The sequence below is a fragment of the Sus scrofa genome, chromosome 13, assembly GCF_054392235.1.
Source record: "Sus scrofa isolate SSC_HxYL_T2T_F1_AM1 chromosome 13, Sscrofa_HxYL_maternal_Yorkshire_Landrace_v2.0, whole genome shotgun sequence".
NCBI classification, from domain to species: Eukaryota; Metazoa; Chordata; class Mammalia; order Artiodactyla; family Suidae; genus Sus; species Sus scrofa.
In genome coordinates, this window is record NC_139395.1 from 141657498 (window position 1) to 141673512 (window position 16015).

The 16015-nt window shown below is 37.2% G+C and overlaps 1 long non-coding RNA gene across 3 annotated transcripts in view; it reads right to left on the reverse strand.

The window, feature by feature from the left end:
• Window positions 1-16015, reverse strand: part of LOC106505765 (uncharacterized) — a 57560-nt gene that overhangs the window by 17154 nt on the left and 24391 nt on the right. For all 3 annotated transcript variants that reach the window (XR_014822660.1, XR_001300484.3, XR_001300482.3), the window contains exons 2-4: window positions 11660-11786; window positions 1748-1837; window positions 1140-1253 (exon numbers count right to left, since the gene is read on the reverse strand). This is a non-coding gene — a long non-coding RNA (uncharacterized LOC106505765). The remainder of the gene's footprint in view (window positions 1-1139; window positions 1254-1747; window positions 1838-11659; window positions 11787-16015) is intronic.

The window sequence follows — 16015 nt, forward strand, 5'->3', positions numbered from 1 at the left end:
TAACCTCACGAAGATTATATAGAGTTTAGTTGTTTGATAAATCGGTATGCCTGGTTAACATTTCCTCATTAATTTCTTCCAATGAAAGACATGTCTGAACTTTATATGATGAAAGAATCTTTTGCTGAACATATGTGCAAAATTCCTTTAATAAATACTTATTGAGCAAAAACAGCTATGCTGGGGGAACTAGTGGAGCTCTCAGAGGAGCCTTAGGAATGATTTAATTAAATACTTTTATTTTAGAGAAGTTCAGTAATTACCATAACTCACCCAACAATTCAGAGGCAGAGCTGGCACCAAAATTTTTCACTGTTGATTTTTTTCCTCAGAGGCTATTTCCTGTAACTGACTTAAGGTCAATGGTATTTTCAAGCAGGTAATTTTCCTGGTCCCCACAATTTCACCATAAACTTAATTTAATCATAAGTTCTTTAGAGACTTCTTCAACAGATGTTGTACCAAATCCTGCTGAAGCTGTTTGGAAACAGTGATACTGGGAAACTTTAATCAGATATTTGCAGTGTTTCTAAGCAATTAATTGACAGTGGTATTCTATAGTGCAAAGATCCCTGTTTGTTACTCAATGAAGAATCTATTAATACTTTTTGAGGAGCCCTTATGCAAATCCCTTTATTTCTCTAGGTCCTCATTTTTCTTTAGTAAAATTATGAGACTGGTTTAAAGATCTCATTTTTTTTTCCCCTGACATTCTGGCTCTATAACTCAAATCTGGCTATTGAATAAGACATTCAAGATGATCATGACTAGATGAGTCCCATTATCTTAAAGGGTATTTTGTATCACAGAAATTTTAACTGATATCTCATTGTTCATTGATTTAAATATTTTATATCAAATTTTTATTTTGTTTAATTTATCAGATACACACACACACACACATATATATATATACTCATCAATGATGTATGGGGATTTTAGATTTTGTTTACCTGAAGGTAATTGTCCCATGAAAGAAAATGGCTATGAGATAAGTCTCTTTCATGGGAAGCCAGTCCACTTAAATCTAACTGTAAATAGACCATTAACACCTCTACACTTTTGTTTATGAAACTGACAGAAGTTTAGCCTTGGGTAAAATCAGCTCAACAAACAGTGAGAGGAATGCAGTGGCCTACCCCATCATTGGAGAGCAGACTAAAAATTCTTCTTAAGTGGCCTGCAGTTGGAATAGACTGCTTCGTGAATTCTTTCCATATCCAATTCTCATGATTCTGCAATAACTCTACTTCCTGAATGTAAAAATAAACTGTTAGAAGAGCAGTGGAATGGTGACTCCCTTCCACCCTAGGACAGGTCCAACTCCCAGTTAGATTCACCTTTTTTCAACTCAGGTAAAACACCACTATCTGATTTTTTTTTTTTTTTAAACACCTACACTTTGAGGGCCTGATATGACTGAGAATAGTGAGCTATAGTAGACACATTCTTGGAAGTGAAAGGTACTCACTCTAAAAATACAGATATCATTGACCTGGCATCAATAGGCTCTCACTCCATCCCTTTGTTCCCCTCCCCCAACCCCTGCAGTCTATCTTCTGTAAAAGTACATCCAAATATAAAGTAGATGGGTCGTGTCCCATTCCATGGGATCTTGAAATGTCTGTACTTAAAATGGGATAAAGCTAAAGCTGTGTTTGAAGTGTCCTAAACTAGGGCACAAGAGCAGCTGCTCTTATTTCCAGCTGGATCCCTCAGCCTGGCAGGGAGGAAGGGCAATGGTTACCTTGACAAATTCTCATTTCCAGGCATTTGGAGACTTAGAGGTGGAGATTGCTCAAGGCAAAATGCTGACAAGTTCAAAGCAAAACAAAACCTAACAGAACAAAACAGAAAACAAGAATCATCATAATAATAACAAAATTATTCCAATGTGATTTATTTTAAAGAAAATCCATTTAACGATGTGAATAAAACATATAGCACAATCTATGCAATTCAAGATGACACATTTTTCCATCCTTCTATAGCTCATTTAACTCTACTGTTTCAGATGCATGTGTTGTTTACATTCACTATGAGGACCCAGGTATTCCAAGGTTCCTAGGTATATACTGATGAGATATATATTATTATGATGAGATACAGATCATATATATATCTACATTCAGAAAATTAGATATATCCATGTAGAGACTTGGTCCCTAGAACCAGACTTAAAGTAACGAGGAATGACTTAACAGTTACAGAAAAATTCATCATTTGCTTTACTGTTACTACTTAACATTTATTGAGACTCTATATCAGGCAATATATTAAAATCTTTGCTTATTTTATTTTTACCACAAGCCTATGAAATAAGGCATGATTGGTCTCATTTTATAAATGTCAGAAAGTGAAGCTCAGAGATATTAAAGTAACGAAGTTGACACAACTAGATAGTGGTGGATCAAGGGTCCAAACTCAGTCAAATCATACTATAAGCCTGTCTTTAAAAATACTACATTGCTTGGCAGGAAAAACAAATATAACTGATATTTTTCTTCCTTAATTCTAGTAGTCCCTTTAATGCCATGATGTTACCTAGCTGAACTAGGTAAATCAAAATTTATTAATTAAAAAAAAGAGGTAGTATAGTAGAATGAGTAAAAAGTCTATCATTCTGGCTTTTGAGCTTTAAAAATGTCTGTCTCCTTTGGAGAGAGGCAGAGACAGAGACTGGCTGACCTTATACTAATCCATTTCCTCTTCCTTCCAGTACACAGCACAACGTTTCTTCCCAGCCTCCTTTGCAGTTAGGTGTTGGAGTGGAATATGAGTGGAAGGGATGTGCACTGCATTCAGGCCTGAGGCACTGGAAAAATAAAAGGACCTCCACATAAGATGATCCATGCTTCTTCTCCCTCCCTGTTGGAGGGCTGACTGGAATGAGAAGGTCCAGCTTGGCAAACTCAAAATGTGTATGTTAGACATGATGAGGCCCTGAGTCACTGTGTAGAGGAGAGCCACTGTTCAGAGGATTAGTAACATCTCTTTTACATTTTACCTGAGGAAATAGATTTCTATTGTGTCAAGACACTCTTATTGGGGGTTTATGCGTCATGTACTAATATAGGTGACTATGGGAAAAATCTTTGAAAAATAGATTTAGGAGGCTATCTGATGAATGTGTATATGTGAGGGGAAGGGATGGGGTGCTGGTGGCGGGGGCGGAAGAGTTTTCCCCTCTGGCATCCAGGTAAAGATCTCTTGAAAATTTATAGGACAAAAGACCTCATTTCTTCAAGAAAAAAAATATATGTTACATGTATATGTGTATATATATATTTTGGAAGGGAGGTATGTGAAAATTGATGGAGTTATACCTATAGATAAAAATAGATTTATAAGGCATATCAATCAATAGTAATAAACCCTTTATGTTTGAATCTTAATTCAAACAAATTGTTTTAAAAAGCACATAAGTGTGAAATATGTGGATATTAAGTAGATATTTGATGACAGTAAGAGATTATTCTTTTTTTGTATGCTAATATTTTGCTATTTAAAAGAATTCATAGCATTTAGAGATTGCCTAAATATTTACAAATGAAATAATATGATATCTGGGATTTTCTCCAAAGTAACATTGGTCGGGATGGCTGGGAAAAAAATTAGATAAAATGATTTGTTTGTGGTAGGAGATAGCTAAATCAAGGTAATGGATACATGGAGTTCATTATACTTTCTCTACTTTTATATATATTTGAAACTTTCTATTACTAAAACGTTTTTTTAAAAGGAGAATATTTCCTTAGTTAGGGAGAGAACTGAATTATTAAGCAATGCATATATAGCTATTTTGAGACCCTGAAAAAGTTACTCTGCCACTGTTTCTACCCCAGATGAAAACCCTGAGAAGGATGGCCAACTCCTCTTACAGATTTATAGAATTAGAGAATTGTGAGGCCTGTGACTTGCTTCCCAGGAAAGCCTGTACAAGAAGCGAAATCCAGTGTGGAAATGAACACATGGTGTGTGCAAATAGAGCTTTGGTCTCACAGGGTCTCTTGTGGCACAACGTGGCCCAGAATCAGCAAAAGGGGGCAAAGAGACTGAAGGAGAGCCCTAGACCTCTTGGCATGAGAAAGAGGGATAACTGAGTAGGGACCTGTGTGGACCTCAGGACATGATTCAAAGTTGTAATGGATCTCAGTGAATGCTTACACGGCGGTAGAGGACCAGATGCTTCCTGATGCCTCAGCATAGAATAAATCCTTTGGAACCTAAATGAAAACCTGGGACAAGGAGAGTATTCCTGAAGTGAACAGGGTTACCTTCCACCAACCGGTAGAATGGGGTACACAACGTATACATCATATCCAATTACACACCAATAAAGAAAATGAAAATTTTACCCACCCACATGTTGGGACTACAATTCATATACACTACAATTACAGTGCCTTTCAAAAACCCAGCGATTATTTCCACCATGTGTAAGTTCCTCCAAAGAAGCTCTAAACACTCCTCGTTTCTCTGTTTTTCTTCTTCATTGCCTTTATCTTGGCCCTTTAGGTTAGTTAAATATTTAAATTCTTAATTCCTATAGGAAAAGATCTTCCTGGGAGATAAGAACTCTGGGTTGGAGCCTGTGCTCTGCTAATAACTGTGTGTGACAGGCAAAAATAATTTACCTTTATGGATCTGAGATTCTTCTTTTTTTTTTTTCTTTTTGCTATTTCTTTGGGCCGCTCCCACGGCATATGGAGGTTCCCAGGCTAGGGGTCGAATCAGAGCTGTAGCCCCCGGCCTATGCCAGAGCCACAGCAATGCAGGATCCGAGCCGTGTCTGCAACCTACACCTCAGCTCACGGCAACACTGGATCGTTAACCCACTGAGCAAGGGCAGGGACCGAACCCGCAACCTCATGGTTCCTAGTCGGATTCGCTAACCACTGCGCCACGATGGGAACTCCTGAGATTCTTCTTTAGTGAAGTGAGGCTTTGACTCTAAATACATATTCAAGGTCTTTTCAACAGTGGGCTATTTTAAGGTTTTGTTTTGTGTTTGTCCTCCAGGTTGCAGAGAATGTCAGGGAATGTCAGCCCATGCCATGTAGATTCACTGGTTGACCCCATATAATGAGGTATCACGGATCAGAGTCTAAATTTCTGAAGCTGGGTCAGGGGTTAGGATCAAAATAATCAGTATTTTAAGCACAGTATGGTACTGGGGAAATCATAAAATGACAAATTCTAAATACTAGAAGGGATCTTAGAGATTATCTATTGCATGTTCTTTTAACCTAGAGAGACAGTTACTTGTCATATTTCAAACGATAGTGGTAGAGCCTCACTTTGAGCATGAGTTTTTTGGTTTATGGCTCAGTTAATCTTTTCACTATTCCTTCCAGCTTTAACTATAAAGCTGCAGATTTCAACACATCTATTTTGTTGTTTATCTCAAATACTATTACTGAGCATCTGTTGGATACAGAATGCTATGAAAGCTTCTGTATGAGTCATTGAAAAGCCACCCATACTTGTTAATTATATCAGATAATGAAAGTTCAACTGGGCTTTGTTTTGTTTCCTCCTTGCCCCCACAAGGGGTTTACCACCTATGTTTTCTTTTTTGGGGGGAAGGATGAGGGAAGGAGCTTTGTTGAGAAGGCTTAAATGCATATTTTGGAGGTAAAGTTGAAAACAAAGTATAATTTTGGGAGAAGAATAGTACTTGACCCAGGCCTTACAATGTGGGTAGAATTTTGTGAAATCTGGGGCGGGGGGTAGAATTGGGAAAGATATTTCAGAGAAGAAAAAAAATCACTGAAGTCTGAAAGAAAGAGAATGTAGAGAATGGGGGGTAGGGTGGAATCTGTTATACAGATGTACCCAGAATTATGGCAAGGCTGGAAATTAGACCTGGGATTTGGACTTTGTCATGAAAGAGGGAGTCATGGCAATATCAGTACAGGAAATGATGTGAACTCTATGGGCCCAGAGTCCCCTAAAATCAATTTTGGCAAAATTAACCAGATCTCTGTTTGGAAAGATACACTGTTTGCATGTTTTGACAGTACCCCTAAGCACGGGAAAGTGCTAGGGAGGAGCTTTCTCTGAGTCCCTAAGGAGGTAAATGAAATTGGGGTTAGTTTCATTGGGAATACTAATTTTAAAATTTGAATTCAGCTAGGAGGACTGAGAAGATGTTGGCTTCAAGCCAGAACACAGAAAAAACAATGGTAAATTAAGTTAAAGTGGTTTAAACCGTTTTAAATAAAACCATTTGGCCATTAGGGCTTTAGGGCCCTGTAAGGGCCTGAAATAATTCACAAGTTTGCATTTTCACAGTGACAGGAGCAGCTGACAACGTCTACTCTGGTTTTCTTCCTGAGGGCTTGTTTTAACACGGTCTTACTTTCACAGCATATAAGGTTTAACTTTTGGAAATGAAAACCAATAATCAATTCTAAAAAATGATATTAGGTTTGCCAGACTCTAGGGTTTTTGTCAGTTTCCATCTGTGTCGCCTCTGCCTTTATATCTGGATGGTACTTATAAATAACTATTGTCCCAAGGGAATCATTTATGCCATAGAAATAGAAAAAGAAATGAAATCTGTATGCTTTCCTATGATAGCAGCTGATTGTGCAAAAATTTCCTCCATGTGTAGTTACTTAAAATAATGTGCAAGTCTTTAAGAGCTCCAACTCTGGAACCCAATACCTAGATTTTAATTCCACTTCTACTACCTTTTTGCTCTGGAACCTTGGCAGACTTAACTTCTCTGTACATAGTTCCTTCATCTGTAATATATAGGTATTTGAGGCTTAAATGAATTATAATACGTAAAGGATTTAGAAAGGTGCTAGGCAGACAGTAGGATCATTAAAGTGTCACATGTGATGATAATAATTTTAATGTATTTATTTATTCATTCGCATTAATCACTGTTCCCATCCTGGCCCTCAGACCCCAAATCTGCATGGCTACCTCCTCTTCCTATTCAAGCCAGAAATGCTCCCATCTCTGCACTTATGCTGGAATTGAATTATTCATTCTAAGAACTTTCTCATTTAACCTTTTGATGAAACGTTCTCGTTCTTTAGTTTTTGGATCATGTGACATTGCCTTTGTGAAGTCTGCTCCCAACATGCCCTTTTGTAGCAATTCTTAGAATTCACCACCACCTCTTCTGTGTTCCCATAACATTTTTCATATTGTATCATTCTTTTATGTTTGCCCTCATTACTAAAGGCTGAGCTGCTTGAGTCCACAAAATATTGCCCTTTAGTCTCTTTCTCTCTAGAACTTTAGACAGAGTACTGTTTCAAATGAATACTGTGTATAGTCATTGAAGTAATTAATTAGATGGCACTGTGCACAATGATATTGGAAAAAATAAAATCATTAGAAATCATGAGAATTCGAACAAAGACATCACTAAATTTTGTTGAACTGTCTAGAAATAAGACCTTAAGTAAACTGAAACCACATGCAGGATCACAAATAATTAAAAGGGGCTTTTCAACAATTTTTAGCTTATAACAAGTAATGCCAATTAATTTTCACTGAGTATGAAAACAATTATGCCATTACTTCCCCCTACACCTGTCACAGCAATATTTTTCTAAAAGCGTGAGGATTTATAGCATATTTCAAAAGTTTTCAGGTCCACCAGGTTTTATTTATCTAGTCCCCAAATGCTTTTAAGTTATATTTATACACACATGTCCATGTACACACACTACCAGCACCACTGCTACCATCACACTAATCCAAAGCAATTTCTTATAGATCCCTTCAGTTAATTAATTATTATCACATTATGATTTTGAATTGCTGAGCAATATAAAATCCTTTCTTAGCATCTTTGGGAATTCACGAAGTAAGAGTACTCCTAACACAGATGAATCTACAAACTAAAATATGTTGGATAATTTAGTGGATATTTCTTAAAAGGCAAAATGCAAATTATTAATTACTTTAGTTCAGTGGAATTAAAAAGGCAAAATAACAACTACGTATTGGTAACAATGATAATGATATATGCTGCAACCTACCATGATCAAAATGCAATCATAAATTTGTAGTTGCTAAATAATATTGCCTTGAAATTCATAATTTATAAAATTAATTGGATAAATTTATAATCACTGCAGACATTTTTATTCTTTTTTAGGGCTGCACCCGTGGCATTTGGAAAATCCCAAGGTAGGGATCAAATCAGAGCTGCATCTGCCAGCCTATGCCACAGCCACAGAAACACCAGATCTGAGCCCACATCTGTGATATACAACACAGCTTGTGCCAGATCCTTAACCCACTGAGCAGGGCCAGGGATTGAACCCACATCCTGACGGACACTATGTCCATTTCTGAACCACAATGGGACCTCACCGTGGGCTGTGGGCAATTTTTAACACAATCAGACAAAATTTGGCACTGAATATGGAAGATTTGAAGACAATATTAACTAGTTGATAGAAACTAGTTATTTGCTATTATCCAGGCAATTGTTCACAAAGGGAGGTTCATCAAGCTTTAAATAGTCAATGTCATGTTCTGGAACCAAAGTGGATTTACATTAAAAAATCATCTACATAAAGGAATGCCCATATCTTCACTCAACAACAATACACATTTGCAAATGAAGAAACACATTCTAAAATAAGTCATGAGTTAATGAGCAAATCATATTCAACCCAAGAAATTACAAAAGAGGAATTATGTAAAACTATGCAAAAAAGAAGTCTGGAGGAAGGAAATACAAATGGTAAGAGCAAAAAATAGTTTGAAACAAAAAAGTAAACGAAAAGAATCAAAGGCCATTTTTTAAATGGCCACACCCTCTGCATATTGAAGTTTACAGTAATAATATTCAAAATAGTATTGTAATCAAGTTATCATCTTTTTCTAAATTTCTTTTAAGATGATTATTAAAATTTTGCCTCTATTCCCTTTGTTTCTTAGTTCTTTGTATATACTTTGTCATTAATGTTTCCCTTGTATTTTAAGAGAATTTATCAATTCCATCTTCAGCTGTAGCTATTCTACTAGTCAATTTACTGTGATTTTAATTTTGTTAATCAGGAGTTCCCACCATGGCTCAGTGATTAATGAATCCGACAGGGAACCATGGGGTTGTGGGTTCGATCCCTGGCCTTGCTCAGTGGGTTAAGGATCCGGCATTGCTGTGAGCTGTGGTGTAGGTCGCAGATGCGGCTCAGATCCCATGTTGCTATGGCTCTGGAATAGGCCAGTGGCTGCAGCTCTGATTAGACCCCTAGCCTGGGAACCTCCATATGCCTCAGCAAGCGGCCCTAGAAAAGCAAAAAGACAAAAAAAAAAAAATTGTTAATCACATTTCATCTTCAAGATATCTAATTGGTAGTTTTTCACAACAGAGTTATTGATTCATCAACATGGTAAACTCTTCTTAAGCTGAAGATACTTATTATAAGTTTCAGAGTATTTTTTGCACTAGGAACGCTATATCTTTGTGTGCTAGTTCTCATGTTGATTGAAGTTGGTGACTCCCTCTCTCCCCCTACCCCATGTTATTGATTTTCCTCAAGTCTTGATGATTCTAGCTTATCTCTTCATCTTTGTATTTAAGAATATTTGACCTTTTTTAAAGAATATGATTTCTGGAGTTCCCGTCGAGGTGCAGTGGAAATGAATCTGACTAGGAACTATGAGGTTGTGGGTTCTATCCCTGGTCTCGCTCAGTGGGTTAAGGATCTGGCATTGCCGTGAGCTGTGGTGTAGGTAGTAGATGTGGCTCGGATCTGTTGTTGCTGTGGCTGCGGTGTAGGCCAGCAGCTGTAGCTCTGATTGGACCCCTAGCCTGGGAACCTCCACACGCTGCAGGTGCAGCCCTAAAAAAGGACAAAAAGACAAAAAAAAAAACATGATTTCTGAGTTTTTCAGTCTGTCTTCAAAATTGAAAGAGAGAAAAAAAATGTGGTCTTTGCCAGGTTATACCAAGAGCTAGTATTGCAACTATGAGGATTCCTTTTAAATATAACCAATTATCCAAGACCTTACCCTGTGTCTCAAGTCCAAGCGGTCGTAGTGACCACTTTTGCTTAAAGCAAAAGCACATTTTTCTCTATTGTATATAGCCTAGAGAGTGAGAGATGTGAAAAGGAGATCTCTCTGCATGTTATCCTGAAGGTCTCCCCAAAAGACTTCCGTTCTTAAAGACCTGTTACCTTCAAACTCAGCAAACACACATGCATCGCCATCGCTACCTTTTATAGCAGTGCTCCCTTTTAAGTGTATTGAGCTATGATTTTCCTCAGTAATCAAATCCTGTGTGTGTGTTGTATGTGTACATACATATATATTTAGGTATATGACAAGAATCTGGTATAATTTCTGTTAAACAGAAGTGAATCGTCCTTGCTTTTCAGTACTATAACTCATTTATATGCCTTATTCAAAATTCTTATATATAATACTTAATATGTAATTCTATATTTATAATTTTGAATATATATACACACATACATACATTTAGTGATTTACAAAGGTGTAAAAGATGAGAAGAAGGTAGGTTCATGTCTCATTTCACCATTCGATTCACTTTCACTCAGTATCTAAGTTGAGAACATAATCACTTCCTGGTTTAAGAAAAAGTTACACTTAATAGAAATTCCAGGAATTCAAAAGAGCACAAGTCAAGCCTAGGTGTGTGTGTGGGTTAAGGATTTAAAATAATCCTTATATAAATAAATATCAGTAATTTGTACTCTTTTTGTTAAAAAAAATAAAGTTCTGAATTGTACATCTCATACCCTTTTTGTCAATATTAGAGTACTTGAATTAGATTTTAAAAATTCATTGGAAGTCCAATTTTTAATTTTAGAAATCTAATGAATTATTGGCATTTCATAACAATCTTATGCCATGCACATTAATAAATATGTGAATGAACTATGTAATGTCTTATCATCATAGATACATTTCACAATTAAAATATTGAATTACCTACAATAAGCCACATTATTAAGTATTTTTAATTAACTTCTCTCTGATTCTCCTTAATGGCAGTATTGTTCATAGTATGAGATTATAATTGTTTTAAGCCATAGAACTGCCAAGTTTCACTGGAACTGCTGACCTCAGGAATTCTTATAAGAGATAGTAAACCCCTTACTGTTTAAATTAGTTTTGATCAGCTTTCTGTTACTGCAGATAAAACCATTCTAAGACAAAAGAACTGATTTTTAAAATATTACTATTACTAATAAAATTTTCTTTTTAGGGGATAAGTTTTTAAACTTAGAGATTGATTTTGTTTTATATGTAAGTTAAATTTCATTTGTAAATATTACTCGCTTTGTCTTTTGCTGATATCTGACGATGGTTAAAATGAGTTCTGAGGGCTGGACTGGCTTCCATGATTCTGAGACAAATTCCAGAACGGAGTTAAATGTTAAACTTTACATAACAACCTGGCCTAGCTCTCAGTCACAATGGTTGAAATGAACAAATGGTTGAATATTCAGCTTTGGTAAAGTATTTTTCCAGGCTACACAACAATGAATTGCTATCAGACCCATCATGTGGCTCCAAGAAGATAAAGCTTCTTACCTATTATATATACTTAGCCAGTGATATATCTGCTCAGGCAACTGAGAATAAATCTACCTGCATGGAATTAGGGAAAAAGAATATTTTCTGAACTAAATTAATATGAACTTACTTAGAAAGAAAAAATAAAAGATTGTAGTTCTCTTGAAGTGCAGCAGGTTAAGGATCCAGCGTTGTTAGTGCAGCAGGTCAGGTCGCCACTGTGGAGCAGATTGGATCCCTAGCCCAGTAACTTCCACCTGCCAAGGGAATGGTAAAAAACAAAACAAAACAAAAAACATACTAAAGTATTCTGAAAGTTTTAAAGAAAACTTTTCATCATTTCTCTTTATTTTCATTGTTGCAGAGGAATATATACAAATGTACAAACTCTGGTTTTTCACTAATTCATATGTTTACTTGAGGAACAGATTGAAATTTAAATGTTTAATTGGAACCTTATTTGGTAGGTGAGTACTTAACTCATTTTGAAAACCAATTTTCACTGGTAGTATCGATAGCGAAAACTTCCACTAAGATCCAATGATCTTTCGGTCACTGTTTACCTAGAAACAAGTTGACATGTAAATATACAAATACTATTTGGGACTGTGGTGTCAAGGGTGATTCTCCATGGGACTAAAGCACATAAAATAAGAAATGGTTTGAAATATGTCAAAAGAAATATTTAACCTATTGGATTTAGAATCAGAAAACCTAGGTTTATGCGTTCATGTTATTACCTGTGAGATTGTGGACTTCAGTTTCTCATCTCTGAAGAGGAGATAATAATGATAATAATAATAATAACAGCAATAACAATGACAGCAACTTTTTCCAAGGAAGTGTCAAAAGGAATGAGTTAAGATATGTGAGAATTTTTTTAATGAGAAGTTTATAGAAATCCTAAATTTCAGAGGGTTCTGAATTGCTACGTAATGGGCCATGCAAAATATTACCTGGGAAAAAAAAAATAAAAGCAGAAGGCACATTTAACACTCATTTTGAGAAGAATTCGGTTTACAGTTTTGACTACGGGGCTTTTTTTTTTTCCGCTATCTGGGATTACCCAAAGGCAATCATTTATTTTTAAGTTCTTAACCTATTTCTCGGGTCAAATGTTTTTGGGGAATCCCACCAGGCCATCTCTGTAGAGTCTTATTAGCACTAAAATTGGAATCTAAGAAATCTGGGGTCTGTTTACAGCTGTCATATTAACTGTGTGGCTTTAGGCAAACGGTTCGGGGCAAACCCAGAGTTTGATAAATAACAAATGAGATAACAGATATGAAAATGCTTGGTTGACTGAATATGCCCTGGTCCCCTTTGTGAACCTGATCAAATTGAGTTCTCTGTGCCTCAGATTCCTCATTCACAGGATGAATAAGTTGGACAGGATCATCTCTGAATTTCTTCCAGTATTTACATTAACCCAGTTTCAATTTTTTTAAGTGTTTAAACATTTTGGGGAAATGATAAACCATAAGATAAATGTTTTTTGTCAGAGTTAGAATGGGAAGATAAAACTGGTAAAAAGACAATAATATCAGGATATGCCATGTTTTTTATTATGTTTTCTTTATTCTGCCTCTTTTTCTCTTCCTGAACATCCAGGACTATGGTCACAAGGATACCTTGGGAATACAGACACAGAAAAGCACCCACATGCTGACTTTCCCTTCCTCTGTTCTCTGTTTTTAGTAAGTTCAGAGTAAAGATGAGACGGAATCTACCAAGAACCGTTTCCTCAGCACTAAACTTAGACTTAGCCGAGATCCCTAGCCAAAGAAGGATCACTAACCTCTTTAAAATGAAGTGGGTCTGATTATACACATTTGACTTTCAACAAAGGATCTACTTGAAAAAAAGAAAACGTAAAGTGCCTTGGAGGTTTTTGTATTCCTTAATTTACCATAGTTTCTAAGAACAAACACTGTTTATGAAACTCACACAGTTTTAGGGCCGATTTCAGGAGCGAAGGAAAGGATCTATGGGACATCAGGGAGGAGAAAATCATGGCCCTACATCTCAGGTGCTATCATGCAAAGGTTTCCTAAAGAAAAAGAGCAGGGTGCTTATGGAGACTACAAGGCTGAGAGATGCGGGCAATGTGTTATGGAAAGTACATTCTGCCCCACATTTTCCAGGTCTCCAGCATCCTGTGGTCATATTCTCCCTTTGTATTCTCACTTCTTGTCCTCCTGGACCTAGTTAGCATGAACTTGAAGTTTCCATCTCCTGGCTCAGGAAGGTGGGAGTGAGGTTTTCCAATCATTCCAAATTTAAGTCCATTGTCCCACACAAACTTGGTTGTATTTCATAGTCAGTTACTGTAACTGTTTTGTCCAGTGTTGTAGGTGCATTTGAGATGTAGCACTTTTTTTGTGGGATAAACCTGGGTTCGTAACCAACATTTATGCCATGGTTTCCATAAGAAATTTTGATCTCAGTTCCAAAATACTTCTTGGCCTCTACATTAAGGCAGAATTGAAGATAATTGTTTTTTTTCAAGTGTACCCTTCTAAGTTGAAGATAAGAGGCACATGAGAAATGAAGGTGCAGTCTAATCATGGTCTGGTACTTGATGTCCCCTGAGTCCTCAAAGAATGTCTGGACCCCCCCAAACTTCCATTTGCTCAACACAAAGTGATACGGAACCTTTTTGAAATGAGTTGATAGTGACATGCCAGGCATCTTCTAATAATCGTTATGTTTCATTCTTCTCTCTGGCCATATGGAATTACTAATTCTCCAGAACAGCCATGCTATCTCACACCTCTGATGTTATACTCCCTCTTTATCCTTAAAGATTCAGCTCAAACATCATTTCCAAGGAAAGCTTCCTGAGCGCTGCACACACATACAACCCAAACACACACAAGACAGTCGCCCCATGGAGCTTAAACATGCCATGTATGTAAATTACTAATGTTATAGGATATATCTCACAGTATAAAATTCAGCTCTTGACCTTCCATCTCTCACTTTTTGAGAACAGGTGTCATGTTACTTGCCTTTGTATCATTTGTATATCCCCGGCATGTGGCAGGTAATCAATAAATATCTCTTGCATAACTAAATGAATACACGGAAATAGTAAGGATTTTTATGCTGAGTGATGATGCCCTTCTTAATTCACACCTCAATTTACCTGGGCCAAGCATATCTTTGGTTGGGTGAATAATCAGAACTGCTCCATGTCCCAGAACTCATTAGCAAGAGCTCTGCAGGGTGAAACCATGCTCCTTCACCCTCATTCACCCAATCACACTGACAGTAAGGAGCTACAGGGAAGCACCCAGAGCCCACACCCTTCCTGTAGACTGTCCCTTGGCACGAAGTGTTCCGAAGTCTGAGTCAGCTACTTCTGACCATCTGCATGCTTGACTGCTGCTCAAAACTCGGAAAAAAAACCGCCCAGGTGCTCAGCCTCAGAAAAACAACAAGGTGGTCTGGGACAACAGAGACCAAATTAACCGAGTGCAGAAGTAAAAAGGAAGCAAGCTCAAGCTGAGAGTCAGGAGATCTGGTCTAGTTGCTCCACTAGAAGGTAAATGGGTTAAGCTAAACCATCTCTCACGTCTTGTCTGATACTCAAGTTCTAAGATCTGAAATAAAGGGCAGTCTATCTGCACCTGAAAGGATAATAATATTTGCCCTCTCTGGATTAACCCTATTCACAGCTCAAGGTCACTGTCAGTGATGATTCAATATGCACACCGGATACTCTCCTGGCCCTCATTCCACGAGGCTCCATTCTAAGAAAGTTTAGTCTCACAGTCTCACAAAGAGCTCACTGCTCCGTTCCACACACCACGAATGATCACACAAATGGCTCTGCACTGTCTATCTGCAGCATCTCCATCAAGCACTTTATTTGTGCCCTGCAGATAGACTAGGATCCAATACTAATTTCTTTGGAATAGATCAATAGAAGCAGGACTACTACCAAGAGCATCACCGTTTACTCAGCCTGTAGTGCTTCCAAGCCTTGTGCTATATGCTCCACGTGTTTGCTCGTTGTGTTCACATCACCATTCAGTTAAGTGTTTTCCTGATATATATAAAGAAACCACAGTTCATCATTCATGTAATTCAGACAAAATCTATAAACTAGCTGAGAAATGGTATATAACAATTATAATCCCTCATATTTGCATACTACTTTAGGCTTACAAAGACCATTTTATAACATCATTCTATTTGGTTTTCACTATGATGCTTTGGCTGATTCATGATTGTTTCCACTTTAGGAAACGGAAACTCGAAGTGAGGTGAAGTGATAGCAGGTCTCTTGACCCTAGTCCTGGGCTTTCCCAGGAAACCACCAATCTTTGCTGGGATGCCTCAGCAGTAAAGAAGGGCCAAGTGACAGAGTTTCCTAGTGAAGTGGCCTGAGGTCAGACAGAGTGTATGATGCTGAATGTCTGGATCTTAGATTAAGATTGTGAATGAGATGAGGGATGAACAAATGCAGAGATGGAAAGAG